This window comes from Felis catus, chromosome C2 (assembly GCF_018350175.1).
Source record: "Felis catus isolate Fca126 chromosome C2, F.catus_Fca126_mat1.0, whole genome shotgun sequence".
In the NCBI taxonomy this organism is placed as follows: domain Eukaryota; kingdom Metazoa; phylum Chordata; class Mammalia; order Carnivora; family Felidae; genus Felis; species Felis catus.
In genome coordinates, this window is record NC_058376.1 from 140,187,957 (window position 1) to 140,212,015 (window position 24,059).

Genomic DNA, 24,059 nt, shown 5'->3' on the forward strand with positions numbered 1-24,059 from the left:
GCCAAAGTATGGAAAGAGCACAACTGCCCATCGACTGATGAATGGATAAAAAAGCTGTGGCATATATATTCAATGAAATATTACTTGATGACCAAAAAGAATGAAATCTTGCCATTTGCAACAACATGGATGGATCTAGAGTGTATTATGCTAAGAGAAATAAGTCAGACAGAGAAAGACAAATATCATATGATTCCACTCATAAATAGAATTTAAGATGCAAAATAGATGAACATAAGGGAAGGGAAGCAAAAATAGTATAAAAACAGAGAGGAAGACAAACCATAAGAAACTTCTAAATACAGAGAACAAACTGAGGGTTGGTGGGGGGAAGGGCTAAAGGGGTGAGGGGCATTAAGGAGGACACTGGTTGGAATGAGCACTGTTATATGTAAGTGATGAATTACTAGATTCTATTCCTAAAAAAGAGGAAAATTTAACTGGGCTTCATAGATACATTGATATTTATGGTACACAGAATTTGCAGAAACCACATACGTTCACACCCAGTAACGATTCCATGTTCTCTGGCTGCTTTTGTTTCTTCTTGTGTCATATGTATTTCCTATGGTTTTTGACCTTCTTTGTTTTCAAATAAAAATATTAACGCTATAAAAAATAAACAGTTAATATTTGTTTAGATTTCCTCATATATTTGCTAATATCTTTGACCACTATCTTTCTTGAATGTCAGATTTTTCATCAGGGTTATTTTTCCTTAGCCCTGAAGTACATCCTTTAACATTTTCTATATCAAAGGTCTATTGGTGGTAAATTCATTCAGTTTTTGAGTTTAATTCTTTCAAGAAATTGACTTTAATTATTCCTTGTTCTTGTTAAACCTTGTTCCTGGTTTCTCAAAGAAACCCAAGTTTCTTTGGGTACACACATCTGAAATGACAGTTATTTTCTGTGTGCACATGAAAGATATCACTTCACTGTCTTTTGGCTTTCATTTCTTGCTTCTGTGAATTCAGCTCTAATTGCCATTCCTATGCAGATGATCTTGTTTCTCCCTTTTAATGATTTTCTCTTTTTCTTTAGTGTTCTGAAGATTCACTGATTTGTCTCAGGAAACGAAACCACCTTGACATGAAGATTGCTATCTTTCACCAATTCCAGAAAATTCTCAGCCATGGTTTCCTTGAATAACGCCTCTTCCCCATTCTCTCTATTGTTTCCTTCTCAAATTCCAATTGGACACGACTTGGATGCTCTTAATGTTACTGTATATGCTTTCAAACTTCTATTTTACATTTCTATTTCTTTGTCTCTTTGGGATGCATTCTGGCTCACATTTTCAAAGTTGTCTTTTTCTTTAAACACATAGAACATTGTTATTTTTCATTTTGTACTGTACAATTCTGGTATCTGAAGTCTTTGTGGGATTGACTATATAGTCTATTGTTTTCCTAGCTCTCACTCACGGTACATTGTTTCTCTGTGTTTTGTACTTTTATATGTAAACTGTTGGTTGTCGTTGGAACTTCATCTGTGAGAGTTTTCTGAGGCTTGGGGTGATGATATTACTCCAATGAGGATTTCTGTTTGCTTCTGCCATTTACCTTGGCATATTGCTAACACAGGCATAGCTTTAAATTAAATTCTGTACTTGAGGGTGTGTGTGTGTGTGTGTGTGTGTGTGTGTGTGTGTGTGTGTGTGTGTGTTTATTATGTAGCTATCATGAATTTGGACCACAAATTTATGTGAGAGCTGTTCTGTGGTAGTGAAATTAAAAAAAAAAAAACACCAACAACTTTTTCCTTCCAGGCAGTGCTAAGGATGAAATAGGCAAGTTTACTTTATTCTCCTTGTTTATGTTTCATTTACCGTTCCTCTGAAGGGCGTAGTCAGACTTTTCAGCTTGGGTGGCCCTACAATTTTCCTCCCTTGTCTGTATCCCTATAGCCCTGAGTACCCAAACTTCCTTTCCATTTAGGCCATTTTGCTTCAGTTCAAATATTTATTACCTTTTTCTGGCACTACTATAATAGCGACTTTGTTTCTTGGTCTCCAAGCCTTTCCCCCGTTTTTATTTTTATACTGCCATTTGAGTGATCTTTCTAAAAAATGAAATGGAGAATAAGATATTCGTACAGACAGAGAAGAAACATCTGGCGTTCCAGGAGCTTCTAAATTGTTTGTAGACTGCAGGTGGAGTCTCACCTCATCCACAGCAAAATCCCCAGCCACTCTCCTTACCCTCTGTATTCTATACTTAAGCCATACTAGATTATTCTTCATTTTCCGAATACTCTTTAGCATCATCTTGTCTTTACACATGCTGTGAACCCTTCTAGGATACCTCTGGATCTCATGATTGGGACTAAGGTGAGGCAAGTGAAGTATCTAGGGTGCGGGATGTGGAGAGACTCCTGGGTTTATGCAAGTGCTTTACTGCCTCTGCCTAGTGAACTGCCTAATGCAAATGTCAGAGCCAAGCTATTATTAGCTTACCTGTGTTCCTTCCTAAGAAAGGCATGTAGATTATGTTCGGTACCGTATCCACGAAGATGGGGACTATGTCTATTTGGCACTGTATCACCAGTGTCTGGAATAGTACCTACCACATGGTCGGTCCTCAATAAATATTTGGTGAATGAATGAATGAATGAATGAATGAATAGTTCTGAGTTTCTTGATGGCAGAAAATAAGTCATATTCTTCAGTTCCCTTCCATCTCATCATTTGTTCATACTAGATCTGAAAAGATGTTTGCTTGTTAATTGAATAACTAAAAGGGAGTTCTGTGTGGTCCTATCCAGGCCTGGGAAGTTTCTGGGTGAAGTTTACTCCTGTTACTCATGTGTTGCCTACTTCGTTACAGCCCCTGTCTTTTGATGCTTTATGGTGGGGTGTGGGTGCAGTTGGGCCGAGACTATCAAAGCTGGCTGGCCATCAAATCACCTGGAAGATTCTAATATACTCATGAATTCTTGAATCCCTCTTACAGAGACTGTGGTTCCATTTTTTTGAGGCAAAATTCAGGAATCTGCATTTTTACAGAATCCCTTGTTTTTTTTTTAAATTTTTTTGATGTTTATTTATTTTTGACAGAGGGAGAGAGACAGCATGAGTGGGGGAGGGGCAGAGAGAGAGGGAGACACAGAATCTGAAGCAGGCTCCAGGCTCTGAGCTGTCAGCACAGAGCCCGACGTGGGGCTCAAACTCACAGACCATGAGATCATGACCTGAGCCAAAGTTGGACGCTCAACTGACTGAGCCACCCAGGCGCCCCTCCATTGGTTGTTTTGATAGTCAGGTTTGGGGACCAAGCCACCCGGGTACCACCAATATAATTTTAATTTTCTATATATTTACATGAATGTTAAGAGAGTAGTAATTGCCATAATGATTCCAGAATCCTGAGTGTTTTAAAAATACTTGCACATCCGCGAATATTTCTTTTTTTTTAAAAAAGTTTATTTTATTTTCTTTAGAGAGAGAGGGAGCATGAGCAGGGAAGGAGCAAAGAGAGTGGGAGACACAGAACCCAAAGCAGGCTCTAGGCTCTGAGCTGTCAGCACAGAGCCTGATGTGGGGCTTGAACTCACAAATTGCGAGATCTTGACCTGAACTGAAGTCGGACACTTAACCGACTGAGCCACCCAGGTGCCCCGTTTGCAAATATTTCTTAAACGTGCCACAGGTCATTCTGAAAGCATGGAGTAGGAAGAGAAGATGCAGCCATGAAGGTAGTATTTATATGGCTCATATCTGATCTCCACTTATTTTCCGTCTTCGGGAAGCTTCTAACACCATCCCAGATGATACCCTCCTAAATGGGTGGACTGGAGAGTGTTGACCAGTGAAGAAGGCAGAAAGGAGGAAAAAGTCAAAATAATTTCAGTCTCTACAGCAAATCACTTTATCATCAGAGAATGAATTCCATAAATAATTGAGATAGCTGATGGAACATTTTAAATAGCTGAAGGAAAAACATACACATTCAGTGTGAACCTCAAGCTGTTCCTCAATTCTTCAATGATATTTAGATCTGAGAAGTACATTGCAGGCACTTGGAAATAATGGATGTCATGGAGGCGTGATGTTCAAAGACATTAAAAATAATCCACTCCCTTAGAAATAAACACCTAACCTAAGCCATTAGGAATTCTCAGTGAGAGACAGAAATAGCTTCTGTAGTCCCCATTGCTCTCTAATTTCTATTTCTACCATTTCATTATTCATCATGCTGTGCAGTTCACTTTGTCTATTTATTTAAAATGTGATTCCAGACGACAGGCAACAGTCCCAGTGTTCTCTGTCTTACACAGCCCTTTCCGCCCCGAGAAACAGAAATTATATAACTTGTTTTCAATTGTGCAGCCCTGGGAGGATTCACATGTTCGGTTTGGTGAGCTTCCAGGAAATAATTTTAAAGTGTTTATCTGAAGTTTATCCAGACTTTCTTGATCTAGAAGTTAGACAGAAACCTAGCAGAGAATGGAAAGAAAGCAGGCTGTGAAGAGAGGGAACTCTAAGTGTAGCCAGAAGGACTGTGAGCTGTGACACCCCTTGGTATTCACACTTTGGAAGCAGGAGGCACCGTTCTAGGGCCTATGTGCTTGAGAAGCAGCACTAATATGAATATCTGCTGCCATTTACTATTGTTCATTGTTGTAGTTGCTATTGCTGCATAACAAGCTACCCCAATATGTCATGGTATAACTTTTATTTTGCTCCTGGTTTTGTGGTCCAGGAGTCTGCAAAGGGCTCAGCCGGTGGCTCTTGTATAGGTTACAGTCACATGTTCATTATCTGGAGGTTTTACTGAACTCGATGTCCCAACTGTGGCTCGCTCATGTGGTTGGCAGTCTGTTAGCTGTCCAGGGGGGAGCTCAGCTGGGGCTGTTACCTGGAGCATCTGTATGTGGCCTCTCCATTATGGTGAGCTTAGGCTAGTCAGATTTCTTACATGGGAGCTGTTTCTCCCAGAGCAAGCATGCCAAGAGCACCAGACAGAACCTGTGTGGCTTTTCCTGACCTAGCCATGGAGATCTTGTCCACTGTACTCTGTTGTTCGAAGCCGTCTAAAGTTCACCCAGACTCAGTGGGAGAGGACATGTACTTCACCTCTCATTGGGAGTAGTGGGAAGGAATTTGTGGCCATTACAAACAAAAATATATATGGATTATTTGTGGATAATGTCCTAGACTCCAGAGATAAGAGTGATGAACTAGCAGGACATCGTTGCCTTCATGGAGTTTACAGCCTAGATTGCGGGGTGCGGTGGCGGGGAGGGGCGGGGGAAGCCGCTAAATTAATCACACAAATAATTACTTAATTATCACAGTGATTAGTTTGGGCAGAGATTTATAGTTGCCCCCACCCCATCCACTTTCCTTTTTTAGTAATGGAATCTCCTGGAGTAGAAGCAGACATGGGGCTATAAACTACATTTCCCAGCCTCGCTTGCAATTAGGAGGAGCCATGGGAGTCAGTTCAGGCTAATAAAAGTGATGTGTGTCACTTCCTTGTCTCATCCTTAAAATGAAAATTAGTTACCCTATACCTTTTCCCCACCTCCTTCTGGCCCACTGACAGGTGAATAGTAACTGAGTAGTACCTTGGACCTAGACAGACATGGAAGTTATCCATTAAAGATAGCCTTGCCAGTTTTTACCCCCTGTTGTCATTAAGATAGATGAACTTTTACCTTAAGATAATACAACAGGACTCATATGAAAAAGTATAATGTGAAACAGCAAGGAGATACCACAACACACCTATTAGAATGGGCAAAATCCAGAACACTGACAACACCAAATGCTTGTGAGAATGTAGAGCAACAGGAATTCTTGTTCATTGCCAGTGGGAATGCAAAATGGTACAGCCACTTTGGAAGATAGTTTGGCGGTTTCTTACAAAACTAAATATATTTTACTATATGATCCAGCAATCATATGTTGCTATTTATGAAAAGGAGTTGAAAACTTATGTCCACACACAAACCTGCTCACAGATGTTTATAGCAGCTTTATTCATAATTGCCAAAACTTGGAAGCAATGAAGAGGGCCTTCAGTAGGTAAATAGATAAATTGTGGCACATTCAGACAATGGAATAGTATTCATGTGCTAAAAAGAAATGAGTTATCGGGGCGCCTGGGTGGCGCAGTCGGTTGAGCATCCGACTTCAGCCAGGTCACGATCTCGCGGTCGGTGAGTTCGAGCCCCACGTCGGGCTCTGGGCTGATGGCTCAGAGCCTGGAGCCTGTTTCCGATTCTGTGTCTCCCTCTCTCTCTGCCCCTCCCCCGTTCATGCTCTGTCTCTTTCTGTCCAGAAAATAAATAAACGTTGAAAAAAAAATTAAAAAAAAAAAAAAAGAAATGAGTTATCAAGACATGAAAAGACATGGAGTAAACGTAAATGCATATTACTAAGTGAAAGAAGCCAACCTGAAAAAGGCTATGTACGGTATGATTCCAAGTATATGACATTCTGAAAAGACAAAACTGGAGACAGTGAAAACATTAGTGGAGGGAAACATAGGTGGAGGATTTTTATTGTGGTGAAAGTATTTTGTATGATACTATAATGATGGGTATATGTCATTACACATTTGTCCAAATCAGTTCACCAAGAATGAACCATAATATATGCTGTGGACTTTGGGTGATAATGATGTGTCAGTAGAGGTCCATAAGTTGTAACAAAGGTACAACTTTGGTGGAGGATGTTGATAATAGGGGAGACATACATGTGGGGGCAGAAGGTATATGGGAAGTCTCTGTACCTTCTGTCAATTTTGCTGTGAACCTAAAAATGTTCTAAAAAGTAAAGTTTATTAAAAAAAGTGTAGTGTGCTATATAAACATATAACAAGGAAGGCTACCTGATTAAGGGTGAGAATGAACAAGTTTTGTCCTCTAATGGAAACAAATAAAAAGAGTTGGCAGAATAGGCAAAGCATAGTTTTTAATTGTTTTTATTACTGCTTGCTTTAAAGATATCCTCTGGCTAAAGCCCTTTTCTTGCAGACCAAAAAGAGAGAGGGGGGGAGAGAGAAAACAAAATAAAACAAACAAAACAAACAAAACAAAACTTGGGATTAGTGTTGCCAGATAAAATACAGGATGCCCAGTTAAATTTGAATTTCAGACAAACAATGAATACTTTTTTAGTATAAATGTTCCATGCAATATTTGGGACATACCTATACTAAATTTTTTTCCTTTGTTTATCTGAGTTCAAATTTAACTCGGCATCCTGTATTTTTATTTGCTAAGCCTGGCAACTCCAGCCTAGATTCAAATCCCTGTGGGACTTGAGTAGCTAAATTCTTTCTTCTTAAGATTTATTCGTGTTTATATCCACAATTCCTGGCATATAGTAGGAGCTCAATAAATAATTAATTTTAGCCTCTGAGATGAACAGTTATAAATCACTAAAGATCATCTGAAATGTGAAACCAATAAAGGATCTGATTGTGCTTTCAAAGGTTTTAATTTGCCATGATCAAAGATACTTAGAGCTTTGATTTGTCCACACTTTGTCTGAGATTGTCAGTTCAGATGATCTTAAAAAAATGGATTAAAATTCCAGTAAAGCTCATATCAACCAGTATTATCCAGGGAATGGAAGATTGCACAAACGTTAGTTTCACAGATGATGAAAGCTTAATCCTTTTTAATGCCTTCAATTTAAATGTATACATCTTAAAAAATAAAAATCTTAAAAAAAGATGCTTCTTGATTTTCTGCCTTCTTAAAGTAGAATGAATGAAGCGTCAGGAAAATTGGTTGACTAGATCAAAGCTCATGACTGTTTGGGGAGGTCATCCTGAGGTTGTGACCACCAGTTAACTTGTGAGCTAGACCTAGGCCATCAGAGGTTCCTCACCTCCTTGCCTGTCCTTGGAATGTTCTGTCCACAGTTCCCACAGTGGGAGCTGTTTCAAGGATGCAGCCTTGAGACAGTAAGGTGTTGTTGAGACCATCTGGATGGTATACATGACTGAACCCAGTTAAGGCTTCTATATTAAACTTTTCAGATTCTGGTAGGCGGGTGTGGAGATCTACTTGTCTTGCAGCTGCCCAAGACAAGCCTTGTATGTAACTTCTCTTGCTTATTAAACCTGCCACCTACCAATCTGGAATGGTCTGCCTCTTTCTTCTGTCTCTCCTTGCTTTCCGATTATGGGGATCAGTTTATGAACCGACAATGATCTTTCTCCTTGACCAGCCTTCTGTCATAATATTTTGGTGATTTTGGCATTCATTTTGGTGGCCCTTTTCACCATGAAGCCTCAACTCTATGTCTTATATCCTTATACTCTCAAGGGCAATCTCATCATCGCTTGAAATGGATTCATCCCTAGGATCTAAATCTTGACGTTTTTCTCTTAATCATGGCTTACTTTTCACTTCCCTCACTTCTGCTGGCGTTTTTTTTTTGCATCCTCATTGTGACTTCTTCATCTTTGGATCTTTCCTGCCTTATTAGCCCATGATCTTTCTACCACTGTACCAAGTCAGCCATTTCACTGATATCACCATGCCCAGGCCTAGCTCCCTCCATTGCTGGCTTTGTTGGAAAGAGATATGAGATACACAGATTGGTTGCACTGTAGATGGTTACTTTCTGTGTTCTGGGGAGTTTGCTGGTCCAGCATCTACCACAGATGTCTTCTTGATGTCATATTGTATTATCCCCAGGGGCTTTTACAGACTTTTCCTAATTTCTGTGGTCATCCTTCAAAAGTTTGTCTTGACCTCCTTCTCTCTACCTTCTCCCTTCAATACCTACAACTCTTCAACATCAACTACTACTTCTAAGCAAATGGCCCTTAAATTTTCTGTTATTGGCTTCAGTCTTTTTTCTGAGATGCCAGCTCATGTTCACCATCTTTTTTCTTTTTTCACCCCCCAAACCAGCTACTTCTCCTTACTTCCCAATTTGTTAACTAATGTGTTGAATGGGCAGCACTTGTGGAGTATAAACTTAAGGCTTATTTCATTACTTAATGTTCCTTTCAACCCCTTTGGAAGGGGTGGTCCATCTTCTGCCAGGGGGTAAGGGAGATTGATAAGTCTTCTATGCATTCTTAGATAGTAGAAAGCCCTAAGTTATAAAACACAGTTTGCTTTGGATTTTAGAATATCTAGTTATGGACACATCAGTTTTCATTCAAGCATTTCTTCCCCAGTGAAGGCCAGCTATAGGGGGGCCATATGCCTTTGGGGTAGGGGTCACTATAAGCTTCTTTTCTCAGTTGTCTTCATCTAGTCTCACTAGCTACTGTTTCTCAATCCACCAGAATTGAAAGAGACTGGAAAGGAGAGTAAGAGAACAGTAACATTTTTACTTAATAGGTGTGCCTTGAGATGGCCTCATGCTTTCTGGGTGGGCAGATGTTTACATTTGGTTCTTTTTCTTGCGGGCATTTCTGTGGGCTCTTACATCCTGTTCTGGGCCCCTTCGTTACGCTGTGTGTGAATGGTGCCTCTCCATCAGTTGGCAGCTGCTGATCTGCTCTTGACTTCTGCCTCAGTATAAATTCTTCAGCCAAGTATTGTTGGGCTTCTTTGGCCTGGAAAGCCATCCTATAGGGCAAGATCCCTTTTTATAATGGCTCCAGGCTCATGTTCTTGCTGTGGTCCCCAGGATTCATGTATATATATATTTTTTAATCTAAGGAAGTTCCATCACTATCCAGCTGTAACTCTACTCTGAATGCTCTAGTTTTCTCAGGGAGAATCCAAACCCTGTGCCCTGTGTCTTTTACCTGCCAGGAATACATGTCAAACTGAGTGATGCCTTTAAAGCCCTTCTCACTGGGCTTAGGATAAAGGGAAAGCACTTCCTATCCCTTCCCTTAAATGTATGTCTGTGTTACAGCTGAGCTGGAAAACCAGATAAATCCTCACAAATTCTCAAATCTCCTTACTCTTGAGTCTTTTATATTCTTAAAATTTTTTTTAATGTTTATTTATTTTTGAGACAGAAAGAGAGCACGAGCAGGGGAGGGGCAGAGAGAGAGGGAGACACAGAATCTGAAACAGGTTCCAGGCTCTGAGCTGTCAGCAGAGCCCAATGCGGGGCTTGGACTCACAAATGGTGAGATCGTGACCTGAGCTGAAGTCGGACACTCAACTGACTGAGCAACCCAGGCACCTTGAGTCTTTTATGTTCTTGATCTGAATGAGGATCCCCAACAGTTGCATTACTGATTCTTTGGTATTTTCTTTGAAAATTTGTATGTAGTCAGTCTACCTCACATATCTCTCCTTGGCATCTGATATCTCTCATTAGCTCAGGGCCTCAAAACTTGTAATTTAACATCTAGTTTCATATGCTTCTCCCTGCCATGCTGGTTTGAAGTCTGAGTCATTTGTGAGTCACCCTTTTTTCTTAACTCCCACATCCTATTAGTGAATACATTCTACTGATTTACTTTTCAAACCCCCTGTCCCCTCTCACTGTGAACACTCCACCCCAGGGTTTCATTGTCTCTTGCTGCACTTTGGCTAGTGGAGAGGAGGCAGTGTGATCTGGGAGGTGTTTGTGCTCTGGGCCCAGAGTAACTAGGTTTGAATTGTAGCCCTAATACTTGTTAGCTGAGTAACTTCTACTAAAGTTACTGAATTATTTCTTATCTTCTTAGAATTTGGTCTAACTTAGGAGTTGGCAAACTTTTAATGTAAAGGCCGAAGGCATTGTGGACCATACAATTTCTGTTGCAGCTTACTCAACTCTGCTGGTATGTGCAATAGACAATATGTGAACAATGAGCATAGCTGTGTTCTAATAAAACTTTATTTACAAAAACAGGTGGCAGACTAGATTTTTCCATAGGTTCTAGTTTGCTGACTCTTGGTCTAAATTGAGACTAAGTCAATTCCAAGTGATAACTTATCTCCCATAAATAAAGTGCAGTGTTTTTAGTGCATGGAGTTTGGGAATAAGTTTTTTGTTTCTCTGAGGGGTCGAGAGACTTCCTTCTGGAATTCTTTGTTCAGAATAGTTAAGATTACTGATGAAGTGACTTATCTCTAAAGAAGAAATGTAATTCTTTAATGTGTTTTATTTTTGTGCCTCTGCTTTTGTTTGGTGGGAATGTTTCATAAAAATTTTTTCTTCATTATTTTAACATTATTTTTAATTCATCTAAAGAGTAGTATTAGAATGTGTTTGCAACCTGAATATGAGTAAAAATGATCGTAATGATTTGTATTCAAGGTTAGTTCTAAACTTTCCTATTTTTTATTCTTTTGTGAAAACACGAAGTCCTTTATTTGTGAAAAGCAAATTCATAGTTGGAATATTTCTTCGGGAAAGAAAGTCAGTTGTTCAACTCAGTAATTCCATGTTTAAAATCCAGTTACTGAAATGAAAGTTACACTTCCTGAAATGGGAATAAGGGTTCATTGCCTGGGGGGCTTCAGTGATGGGAATAGAAGAAAGAGGATGGAGCTTAAGCAAGCACATGATCATGGTTGACTGTTGATAAATGGAAACATCAGAGAAAGTGCATCCTTAAGTCTTTCCCTTATGAGGACAATAAAACTACTTTCAAAAAATCACTAGATAGGGGCGCCTGGGTGGCGCAGTCGGTTAAGCGTCCGACTTCAGCCAGGTCACGATCTCGCGGTCCGGGAGTTCGAGCCCCGCGTCGGGCTCTGGGCTGATGGCTCAGAGCCTGGAGCCTGTTTCCGATTCTGTGTCTCCCTCTCTCTCTGCCCCTCCCCCGTTCATGCTCTGTCTCTCTCTGTCCCCAAAATAAATAAACGTTGAAAAAAAAATTAAAAAAAAAATCACTAGATAAAAATAATTTGAAAAATCAATAGCCTATGCTATGAATGTGGCCACCTTGAAAGGCCACATAAGCAGAACTTTGATAGCTTTGGAGTCACTTTTTAAGGAGATTCTGCCTTTTATGGCTTTTCACTGCACAGTTTTAAAAATAATTTCCAGGCTTTTTTGAGTTGTGCAACTTTTATTTGATTGTACAATATCCAATCATTCACTCTTCCTCTATTATATTGTAAGATATACATGAATTAAAAATTTGTTAAGAAAACTCTAGTACATCATTAGGTCAAGATTTTGTGGTTCACTTTCTAGTATGTTGAAGACATTGAATGGGTTATGTTTCTCAAAAAGGCTGTCTAGAGTAGTTTTTCTTAAGCTTTTTGTCTTAGGAACACTTTGTACTCAAAAATCATTAAGAATTTCAAAGAGTTCTTATTTATGTTTATGTTGTATCTATCAATACATATTGTACTTGAAATTAAAGTTGAGAAAATTATATTTCTTTATTAATCCATTTAAAAATAACAATAAATAAATCTAATGTTAACATAAATAGCTTTTATAAAGGCAATATAGCTATATTTTTCCAAACAAAAACATGTGAAAAATTTTTTTTAATGTTTTAATTTATTTTTGTGAGAGAGAGAGAGAGAGAGACAGAACACAAGCAGGGGAGGGGCAGAGAGAGAGGGAGACACAGAATCTGAAGCAGTCTCCAGGCTCTGAGCTGTCAGCACAGAGCCCTGTGTGGGGCGTGAACTTGTGAACTGCAAGATCATGACCTGAGCTGAAGTTGGACGCTTAACCGACTGAGCCACTCAGATGCCCCCCAAACAAAAACATTTAATGAGGAGAATGGCATTGTTTTACATATTTTCAGATATCTTCAATATTTTAATGGAAGACAGATGGATTCTCACTTCTGTTTCTATGTTGAGTCTGTTGTGATATTATATGTTACATAGTTTGGAAAACTACATTCATGAGAGAATGAAGGTGAAAAAGGCAAGTAATGTAATATTATTATGAAAATAGTTGTGACTTTGAGGACCCCCTCTGAAAGGGCCTGAGGGACCCTGAGAGCTCCCTGGACCACACTTTAAGAATCATTGGCCTAGAGGGAAATTACTAGATCCCAGTGTTGCATGTTCTTTATTGCAGGGATGCTTCTCAGGCTCCCACTAAGAAGCCATTTAGCCTTATTTTATATATAATCTCAACATACTTGATTATTTTGTTCCTGAGTCCCTGACAGATTAGAAGCTAGAGGATGTGGAGTTCTAACATCCTAGACCCTGAGGAGTGGTAGAGGACAGCAAGGAAAGAGACAGAAATACTTCAAAAACAGGCCCTTAAAAACTCAACAGGCATAATATACTCTGTATAAGAAGGAAAAACAGGGGCACCTGGGTGGCTCAGTTGGTTGTGTCGTCAGACTCTTGGTTTGGGCTCAGGTCTCTGAGCCCCACATCGGGCTTCAGATTCTCTCTCTCTGCCCCTCCCTCCCCTGCTGGCAGGCATGTGCACTTTCTCTTCTGTCTCTCTCAAAATAAATAAACTTCTTATAAAAATATAATTTATTGGCAAGTTGGCTAACATACAGTGTATTCAGTGTGCTCTTGGTTTTGGGGGTAGATTCCTGTGATTCATCGCCTACATAAAACACCCAGTGCTCATCCCAACAAGTGCCCTCCTCAATGCCCATCACCCGTTTTCCCCTCTCCCCCACTGCCCCCATCAACCCTCCATTTGTTCTCTGTAATAAACAAACTTTTTTTTTTTTTTAAAGGAAGGAAAAACAATTATGTTGTTTGGGGAAGACTGCGGAGAGAAGTTTCTTCCTGAATAATCCTGCAGACCCTTTGTAGATTTCATGGCATTAAAGTTTCTGGAACTGGGGGTTCCTTCTCCTCCTAGCAGATGGTACTGGACATAAACACGATTGCCTTAAGGCCTCCAGGTGCCGGGCAGCTGATTGCTTATGCCAGCTTTCCCCCGAGGGTGGCATCTAGACTCAGTTTGTCCCCATTACAAGACTGTTCCATAGTTCCTCTGTAAAAGGTGAAGTAGTGAAGGTCTGGAGCCCGTAGTACAGCCTCAAGCTGTGTTCACTGTGCTTGGCCCAGGCTGTACCATGGGCCATTGAGCAAACAAGAAATGGTGTAGTACTTACCCTTCTGCTCGTGAATTCCAGTTGATACCAGGTGTCGTCACTGGTGTTTGCTACAGCCCTTTGCTCCATATACTGGGGTTGGGGGCAGCCAAAGCAGTATTCCATGGACTTTAAAAAAAAAACTTTTTTTCAACGTTTATTTATTTTTGGGACAGAGAGAGACAGAGCATGAACGGGGGAGGGACAGAGAGAGAGGGAGACACAGAATCGGAAACAGGCTCCAGGCTCTTAGCCATCAGCCCAGAGCCTGACATGGGGCTCGAACTCACGGACCGCGAGATCGTGACCTGGCTGAAGTTGGATGCTTAACCGACTGCGCCACCCAGGCGCCCCCCATGGACTTTTAACTTAGGTGGAATTTTCCATGTTTCAAGGATCCTGGATAAGTGAAGCATAGTAATATATTCTGTCGCTTAACTAGAGTAGAAAGTCTCAAAAGCTAATGACTTGGACGTTTAAACACATTGATTGCAAGTATTGGAAGAGTTCTTTTTCCAATACCTTCTTCCAGTCCACCAAATAAATTGGTGGTTAGATAAGAGGGGTAAAAGGAATAAGAGGTTCCAACACTTATATTTAATAGTTAAGAAAACATCTTATTCTTTTGAAACATTTTCAAAGTAAATTTTTTTTTCCTCTGGCTTCTAGACAGCTTTTCAGAATACCAAGTCCCAGCATGAAGTGCCTGTGCTTCGTAATGTTGCTGTGTACCTATTTAAAAATCTGTCCCAATCATGTTTGCCCTAGGTCAGAACTAAACCAAGTAGATTTCCAGCAATTCCCCACCTCTAGGTTTTCTGAAGTGTGCTCTATAATTTTTGATAAATAGCTCTAATTTCAGTGCTGCACTAGCCTAAAAATAGTGTTTAATCTTTTTTTAAATGTTTATTTATTTTTGGGAGACAGAGGGAGACACAGTGTGAGCAGGGGGAGGGGTAGAGAGAGGGAGACACAGAATATGATGCAGGCTCCAGGCTCTGAGCTGTCAGCGCAGAGCCCGACACGGGGCTCAAACTCACAGACCATTAGATCATGACCTGCGCCCAAGTCAGACATTTAGCTGACTGAGCCACCCAGGTGCCCCTCAAGCATTTTATTTCTTTTTTTTTTAAATTATTTTTCTTTTTATTTTTGGGACAGAGAGAGACAGAGCATGAACGGGGGCAGAGAGAGAGAGAGAGACACAGAATCGGAAACAGGCTCCAGGCTCTGAGCCATCAGCCCAGAGCCCGATGCGGGGCTCGAACTCACGGACTGCGAGATCGTGACCTGGCTGAAGTCGGACACTTAACCGACTGCGCCACCCAGGCGCCCCACAAGCATTTTATTTCTAATGCATAATTTCTTAAGTAGGTATACCAAAATGAGGGTGGAAACCAAGACATGGAATCCAGGAAATGTGGGCTTCAATATAGCAAATAAATAAAGAAAAGAACTCCTACTTTTACAAATAATGGGGTGCTAAGATGGTAGCTGTACATTAGGACTGGAGAGCAACCAGTACATTTTGGAGCAGGAGGATATGGAAGACTTTAGGAGGTTAAGTTTCTAGAGAACATAGAATGGAACTAATAGTTAACTGTATTCATATGACCATGTGGAAAATAGTATTGAAAGGAGTTTTATAAATTTATTTGGGAGTTTGAGGGAGAACTAATGATAGGATATAGAAAATATAAAATGAAAAATTAGCCAACAAGCCAAAACTCTGTAAGTGGTACATGAAAGGGACTAAGTAGGATGATTGGCTCGGTACAAATCAATGTTCACATAACTCTCAAAGGAAACAGTCAATGTTGATTTAACTGTATATTTGTTGTTAATATATTGTATGGGAGAAAGGAAAGGAATGAGTTATGTAAGAGATTGTCAAGGCAGGAAAGTTTAAAGAGCTAAAAATCTTACCAATCATAATAGAAATTCAATAGAATAGAGCTAAAATGGATAAATTCATTGATATCAACATGGGCATATCATTTGTAAAGATTGAGGTAAATAACAAGGAATTGCTGAAAGTGTTTAAAATGTTTCTTTGGGGGTGCAGGATTAAAGAATGAATGGGGTGCGACTGATGTCTCCTGCTTTATCTTATTTTAAAGCCAATTTCTGATAACTGATATCTGGATCATCTGTTGGTCTGTTTCTATCATCTGTTTTTTGCTCTCTTGAGCCTGTCTCTTGGCTTACATGAAAATTTTTGATTAACTGACAGACATTGTGTATGAAAAATTATAGTCACTTGGGTGATGTTATCTTTGCCAAAAGAAGGTTTTAAAAGTTTCTGTGGGGCATCTGGGTGGCTCAGTCGGTTAAGCGGCCGACTTCGGCTCAGGTCATGATCTTGCGGTCCGTGAGTTCAAGCCCCGCATTGGGCTCTGTGCTGACAGCTCAGAGCCTGGATCCTGTTTCGGATTCTGTGTCTCCCTCTCTCTGACCCTCCCCCGTTCATGCTCTGTCTCTCTCTGTCTCAAAAGTAAATAAACGTTAACAAAAAATTAAAAGTTTCTGTTATGCAGTTAAAGTACATTGTTTTAATTCACTCACCGAGTTGATTTGAGATTGGGTGTCAGTTTGTGAAGTCTGATCTATTTAAATTCAACCCTACTTTTAGGCTATAATCTTTTAGAGGTCCAAATTAAATCTGGGGATATTTACTCAAGCCCTTCCACCTTGATAGTTGTGAATTCCAGGTTTTTTGAGATCATTGATAGCTCATTCTCCCCCCCCCCCCCACTCTCTTACAGGTTTCTCCTAGGAGAATTTTCTTAATAAGGAACCTACACCTGAATTTTTGGCAGAGGTTCTGCCTCTGGAAAATAAGACAGATGTAAGACTTATGGACAAGTAAACCCATCTCTCCTTGAAAAAAAATTTTTTTTTTGATATTTTTATTTATTTTTGAGACAGAGAGAAATAATGAACTGGGGAGGGGCAGAGAGAGAGGGAGACAGGACCCAAAATGGGCTCCACACTTTGAGCAGAGAGCCCAATGCGGGGCTCAAATTCAAGAGAGATGAGGTCATGACCTGAGGTGAAGTCAGACGCTTAGCTGACTGAGCCACCCAGGTGCCCCTAAACCCATCTCTTAATTATACTCAGACCAAAACAACTCCCACATTTCTATCTTGAAGACCATGAAAAACTAAACTTCATTTTATTTTACTTGTATGGTTTATTTTATAGCTTCCCATTTATTTCTGATTAAGCAGAAGTTGGGAAAGAAGTAAAGGAAGAAATGCAGGCTTAGATCAATTGTCAGATACTTTGGTTTCCCCTGTTTGGCTTAGCCTAACTCTGTTATGAGAAAGCCACAGTTAGGGCTTTCCATCTAAGTGTTTTCCTAAAGACACTGACTCCAAAACATTTGTACTTTTTACTCATAAGTTTTCAGTATGCTGTGCATATCTGGAATTTGCTTTTACATCCATGTAATTTTTTCTTCTTCATTTGGGCACAGCTCATCTGTTAGTGGGCTTCCTGTAGGGTATGAGGCTCACTGGTCATGATCTTGGAGCAATACTCGGGATCCTGTAAGTTCCAGGATATTTTTTTGTATTATCCTTAGAGACATAATAATACTACTAATAATAAATGTATGTATACATATATATATATTAGAGAGTGTGTGCATAAGTGCACAAGAACAAGAAAGGAGTAGAGGGAGAGGGAGAGAATATTTTTTTAAGGTTTTTATTTATTTCTTTTGAGAGAGAGGAGAGAGTGCATGTGTATGGGGGAGAGTCAGAGAAGAGAGGGAGAGAATCTTAAGCTCCATGCTCAGCACAGAGTCTGATGTGACTCAGGGCTTGATCTCAGTGACCATCAGATCAAGACCTGAACAGAATCAAGAGTCAGGCGCTTAACCAACTGAGTCACACAGGCACCCTAGAGACAAAATAATTTTAGTGACTGTTTTCCTTCTACTTGCATTTTGATCTCAAGAAAAGCAAAATTATTTTCCTGACGATCCCTTAATCTATATTCATTGAAAGAGATTTAGCACAGAATATCAATAAAAGAGATTTAAAATAAATGTTGAGGGTGCCTGGGGGGCTCAATTGGTTAACTGTCTGACTCTTGATATGGGCTCAGGTCATGATCTTGCAGTTGTGGGATCCAGCCCTGCATCAGGCTCTGTGCTGGCAGTGTGGAGCCTACTTGGAATTCTCTCTCCCTCTCTCTCTGCCCCTCCTCCGCTCGCTCGTGCACTTTGTCTCTCTCAAAATAGGTAAATTTAAAAAAATGTTGCACAAAAAATGTAGGTGGGATTCTATAGAATCAGTGCTTCACAGTTTACAGTGACTTCTCATTTATGGCTTTGGGACAACTTATTTTTGTAACCGTTTGCAGATGAGGAAACTTGGTTCAGAGAGTCACCCAAGCATCTGCCTATGGAAAAGCAGTGCCTGGAGGCCAGGGTTTACTGACATTTAATCTAGCTCTTTCTACCACTCATAAGCTAAGTGTGGAGGTGGTGTTGTAGATTTAGTGGCTAGAATCTAGGCTCTGAAATAATTCTGCATGGCTTCAGATGTCACCCCCATAACATGCTAATCATGGAGTCTTGGGAAAATTATGAAGACTCCCCAAATGTTAGTTTCCTAACCTTTAAATTAGGATTGATCTAAAATTCATATAGAAGATAAAATATAAATACTGGGCAGCATACTTAAAGATGTTGGAGATAGGGATTTGGTCTATCTGATAATAAGTCTACTTAAAAAAATATTATATTAGTGTAGTATTAGCCTGAGGATAGACCACCAAACTAAAAAAGCAGATAAATCAAAGGTAGCATTACAAATCAGTGGGGAACACATAGATGGAGTAGTTAGTTAAGGGGGATCAGGTAATTCACTGTCCGTGTTGGATAAGATCATATTAGATAAGATACTTTACACTGTATATGAAGATAAATTCCAGGTATACTAAACCGTGAATGTGGAAAGAAAACATTTTGAAGAAAATACAGAAAATTATTGTGATACTGAGGTAGAGAAAGGTTTCTTATACAAAGTATAAAAAGGACACACATACATGGAAGGATTAATATAAATTTATTATTATTTTTAAAGCATGTATATTTATTATTTTTTAATGTTTATTTTTGAGAGAGAGAGAGAGCACGAATGGGGGAGGAGCAGAGAGAGAGGGAGACACAGAATCCGAAGCAGGCTCCAGGCTCTGAGCTGTCAGTACAGAGCCTGATGTGGGGCTCAAACCCACAAACTGTGAGATCATGACCTGCACTGAAGTCGGATGCTCAACTGACTGAACCACCCAGGCACCCCTAAAGCATGTATATTTAAAAACAAATATTTAAAAACAAAAACTTCTGTTCAATGAATGATACTATAAGGAGAGACAAGCTCATACTAGAAGATATTTACAGTACATATAACCAACAGAGGAATAGAATTAGAATGTATAAAGAACACAAATTAAGAAAAAGGCAAACAACTCAGTAGAAAAGTAGGCAAAAATATGAACAGGCATGTTTGAGAAGTCTAAATAGCCAATATGCATATGAAAAATATATAGACACATTTGCAGTTAGACTTATGAAAAATGAAACACTGTTTTCATACCCATCAGATTGACCAAAAATTAAGAAGTTAGATAATACCAAGTGTTGACAGGAATGTGGAGAAACATTGCTCATGGGAGTGTAAACAGGTATCACTATGCAAATGATGGCCCCTAGGCTAAATCTGGCCCCCTGCCAGTTATTATAAATACACATAAATTTATAAATAATTTTTTATCAGAATATGGTGCTCATTCATTTATATATTTCTTATGGATGTTTTTGTTTGACAGCAGCAGAATAGCTACAACAGAGACCACATGGCCTACAAAGCCTAAAATACTTACTGTCTGGCCCTTCACAGAAAAATTTTTATGATCCTTGCTCTAGACTTCAGAGAAATTCATTTATATATACACAGAAACATGCATAAAATATGCTCCTTAGTTGTTTTTAATAAAAATTTGACATATCCTTTTTTTTTCACCAATAAAGAATAGATAAACAAAATGTGTTTTCTTTATGTAAAAGCAAGTTTTAAAATACATCCATTTTTATAACCACTTACACCCCACTTAAGCCCTGTGAAATAATTATTTCATGCAATGATCATCAGTGAATGGAAACATCAGGTGAATATGGATGGGAACGATCACTATCTGAGTGTCATTGTAAATGGGACCACCAGACACTGGGTACCTCCTGATGTAATGCTTTGTAAAATACATTTCATCTACGAACTATTCTTAAATTTTTTTTTAACGTTTATTTATTTTTGAGACAGAGACAGAGCATGAACAGGGGAGGGGCAGAGAGAGAGGGAGACACAGAATCTGAAACAGGCTCCAGGCTCTGAGCTGTCAGCACAGAGCCCGACGCGGGGCTCGAACTCACGGACCGTGAGATCATGACCTGAGCCAAAGTCGGACGCTTAACCAACCAAGCCACCCAGGCGCCCCTCATCTATAACTATTCTTGACAAAAAAGGATAAAACAATCTAACCAAGCTCCTAGAATTACCTTCCAATTACAGAAAATAAAGGTGATAGAGGAATGAGTTCATGACACTAGAGGGGGAGCAAATGGACCCAGTAGGGATGTGGGGCATTCTAGAGAACAGCTATAGTTACTGTGGTTTGGTTTTTGCAAATCACAGGGAGAAGTCAAAGGGGAAAAAAGGTGAGTTCGTGCGTGTGTGTGTGTGTGTATGGCTCCTTTAGATGAAAAGAAACTCGAGAAAAATAACCAAATAACCAAAGTAACCAAAATAACAATAACCAAATGCAGTATATTGACCTTGATTATACCCTGATTCAAACCAACTATAAAAGGAATTTTTAAGACAGCTAGGGAAGTTGGATTATGGTCTGAGTTGATACCAAAGAGTTATAGAGAGTTTTCTTAGATGTGATAATGTAATTATATTTGTGTAAGAAATGCTCATATTTTTAAAGAAATGTATATTGTATGAAATTTGTAGCAGTGAAATGATATGATGTGTAAGATTTGCTTTAAAACACTTCAGAAAAAAAAGCTGGTTATGCAAATGTGGCAAAATCCTGATAATTACTGAATCTGGGTGATGGATTTATGGGAATTTTCTGTGTTATTCTCCCTGCTTTTATAATGTTTGTAAATTTTCCTAATGAAAAAGGGCCTATCTAAAATCTGACCACTTTCTCATTCTTTGTACTACTATTATCCTGGTCCAAGCCACCCTCCTTTCTCTCTTGCAGTAGTCTTCCATCATGTTTTCCTGCTTCTACCCCTATCTCCCTATAGTCTCACCTCAGTACAGCAGCAAGAGCCATCCTTCCAAATGTAAGTCAAACCGTGACATTCCTCTGCACTAAACCCTCCAGAGGGTCTCATCTCAGAGTAATGTCTTATTGAAGCCATACTTGTTCTTCACCCTATGGCCAGCAGCACTCTCCCTCAGTTCACTGCCTTCACCCCATAGTCCTCTCCCAGTGGCTTACTCTGCATTAGCTCTGGCCTCCTTGTTATTTCTGGGACCCATCTAGCACCTCTTACTTCAGGGTCTTTGCACTTCCTGTTCCCTTTTTCTGGATTGCTTTTTTGCGGTTGTAGGGGTGTCTTCCTTTCCTACCTCCCCTGATCTTTACTCAAGTTGTCACTTTCTCAATGAGGCCAACTCAGGCTATCATTTTTTGTTTTTAAAAATGTTTATTTTTTATTTATTTTTGAGTGAGAGAGAGAGAGAGAGAGAGAGAGAGAGAGAGAGAGAGAGGTGGGAGGGAGGGACAAAGAGAGAGGGAGAGAGAGAATCCCAAGCTAACAGCACAGAGCCTGATGAGGGGCTCAAAACCACGAACCATGAGATCATGAGCTGAGCTAACGTTGTAAGCTTAACTGACTGAGTCACCAAGGTGCCCCCAGGCTATAATTTTTAAAACTGTACTCTGTCCACCGTTCCTGGGGGCACACTCCTTCCCCTTTCCCTGCCTTAATTTTCTTTATGGTACTCCCACCATTTGACATACTGTGTATTTTACTTATCTATTCTTTTGTTGACTTCACCCTCAAGAATGAGAAGAGAGAGAGAGATTTTGTCTGTTTTTCTCTTGACATTATCTTGGGTGCTTAGACTGTTGTCTGACACCTATGAGGTGTTTGATATTAAAAATCTTGTTGATGGAATCTGCTTTATTTATTTTTTTTATCATTAATGCAAGGTAGGATTGCCTAGGGCAAGAGAAGCAGTCTTTTTTTAAGATTTTATTTTTTTAAGTAATCTCTACACCCAAAACGGGGCTCAGATTCACAATCCCAAGATCAAGAGTCGCATACTCTACCAACTGAGGCAGCCAGGCATCCCAGGAGAAGGGGTCTTGATCCAGAGTGGCTTGGTTTGAATTTCAAATCTGCTGTTATCTAGCTAGAAATGTGATCTTAGACAAACCATTTGTTTTTTCTGAGCCTCAATTTGTTCATCTCCAAAGTGGAGAGGACACTCGTTGCATCTACATCCATGATTATTATTAGGATCAAAGTGAAAATTACTATTCAAGTGTTAGGAATCATTACTAACAATTATATAGTGATACTTATCATATATTGGACACATAATATGCTCTAGGCATTGTGCTGATAGTTTATTTAATATATAGAGTTTACATATAAGATTTCATTGAATTATTACAACAACTATGAGCTGAGCTTTTTTTTTTCTAATTTAAATTTTATAGATAAGGAAACTGAGACTCACAGGATTTATGAGTGGTTTGTTCAAGGTCACTGAGGCAGGATAGTGTCAGATCAGATATTTTTTGTAGGGAGCCACTAAAAATTTTTTTTAAATGATTTTATTTATTTTTAAGAGAGAGACAAACCATAAGCAAGGGAGGGGCAGAGACAGGGAAACACAGAATCTGAAGCAGGCTCTAGGCTCTGAGCTGTCAGCACAGAGCCCAACGTTCAAGCCCACAGGGACTTGAACTCGTGAACCACAAGACCATAACCGGAGCTGAAGTTGCACACCTAACCGACTGAGCCACCCAGGTGCCCCAGGGAGGTGGTAACTTTAAATCTGTTTTTGATATAGATGGTATTATTAAATCCAGGTTTTTATGTCTCTCAAAGACAAGTGTTTCCCCTCTAACCAGCAAGCTGCTACTATTTAATTCTACTTTTACTAAAAAAACAATTCAGCAGTCTTAGTATTAAAGTGGCAAAGCCTTTCTCTTAGTGCCAGAGGACTAGTTCTCAAATACAAACATTTGAAGAAAAGAAGTGGTCAAAGGTGGAGTGGTGACAAAGCTTCTTTTTGGCAATTCTTCTTAAAGTGTATTTAAATGTACCCTAACAGCAAGGACAGAGGGAAGTTCAAGGCCAGAGATGCTTCTCCAAAAAGAAATGTTCTCTTCTAGAAAATTGGTATGTGGGAACCAGAGTTCAATTTTAAGTGTGCAAGTAGATTTTGAGGTTTGGAAAATAGCAATGGTTTCATTCTTGCTGTAGCTGAAGACGGTCATTTATAGAAATCTGTTTCCCACCCCCTTCACTCTCTCCCATCAACTGGCTATGAGTCAGGTTATGGAAGATGACCAGAAATATGAAAGATACTTCTGTACCTGAGGAGACCTCATGTTTTCCCTGTCAAAATACTCTCTGTTGGAGCACAGGTGTGATTATCTTGCTCAGATTAAGAAAGCAAATCAAAGTCATCCTTCCCCCAGGAACAACCTTTTGCTTCGTGGCAGGTGGGTGGGGAAAAAAGTGGACGACAGTGAGAAGAACAACGGATAGAAATGGCAGGAATCCAAAGAAATTTAACTATAGGTTATTGCTGCCTAACTCAAACTGTTCAGGCCAAAGGAGGAATACATTAAAAGGCATGTGTGCCCTGAGAAAGAGGCCTCAGGGTGAGGCCATGGCTCAGAAACTAGAGCCAGGGCCCTAAATGCCATCAGGGCATGCATTTCTCTAGCTCTCAGATTGACTTCCCCTACGTGGCTGGAGACAAGGCCACCAGCCTCGGCACGCCATGCCACATCTCACAGCTTCAGCTCCAGAGAGGGGTACGCTTCAGCTCCAGAGAGGGGTGCCCTCCAGCTTTTGAGGTGTAATTGTCATATAAC

At 39.8% G+C, this 24,059-nt stretch overlaps 1 long non-coding RNA gene across 2 annotated transcripts in view; it reads left to right on the forward strand.

The window, feature by feature from the left end:
- LOC109491541 overlaps positions 1-17,672 on the forward strand; it is a 63,359-nt gene extending 45,687 nt beyond the window's left edge. The window contains exons 4-6 of one of the 2 annotated variants that reach the window (XR_006585565.1): positions 13,548-13,681; positions 16,676-16,758; positions 17,389-17,672. This is a non-coding gene — a long non-coding RNA (uncharacterized LOC109491541). Of the gene's footprint in view, positions 1-13,547; positions 13,682-16,675 lie in introns of both variants that reach the window. The other variant, XR_002144958.3, reaches the window with a different exon arrangement.
- Positions 17,673-24,059: the final 6,387 nt, after the last annotated feature.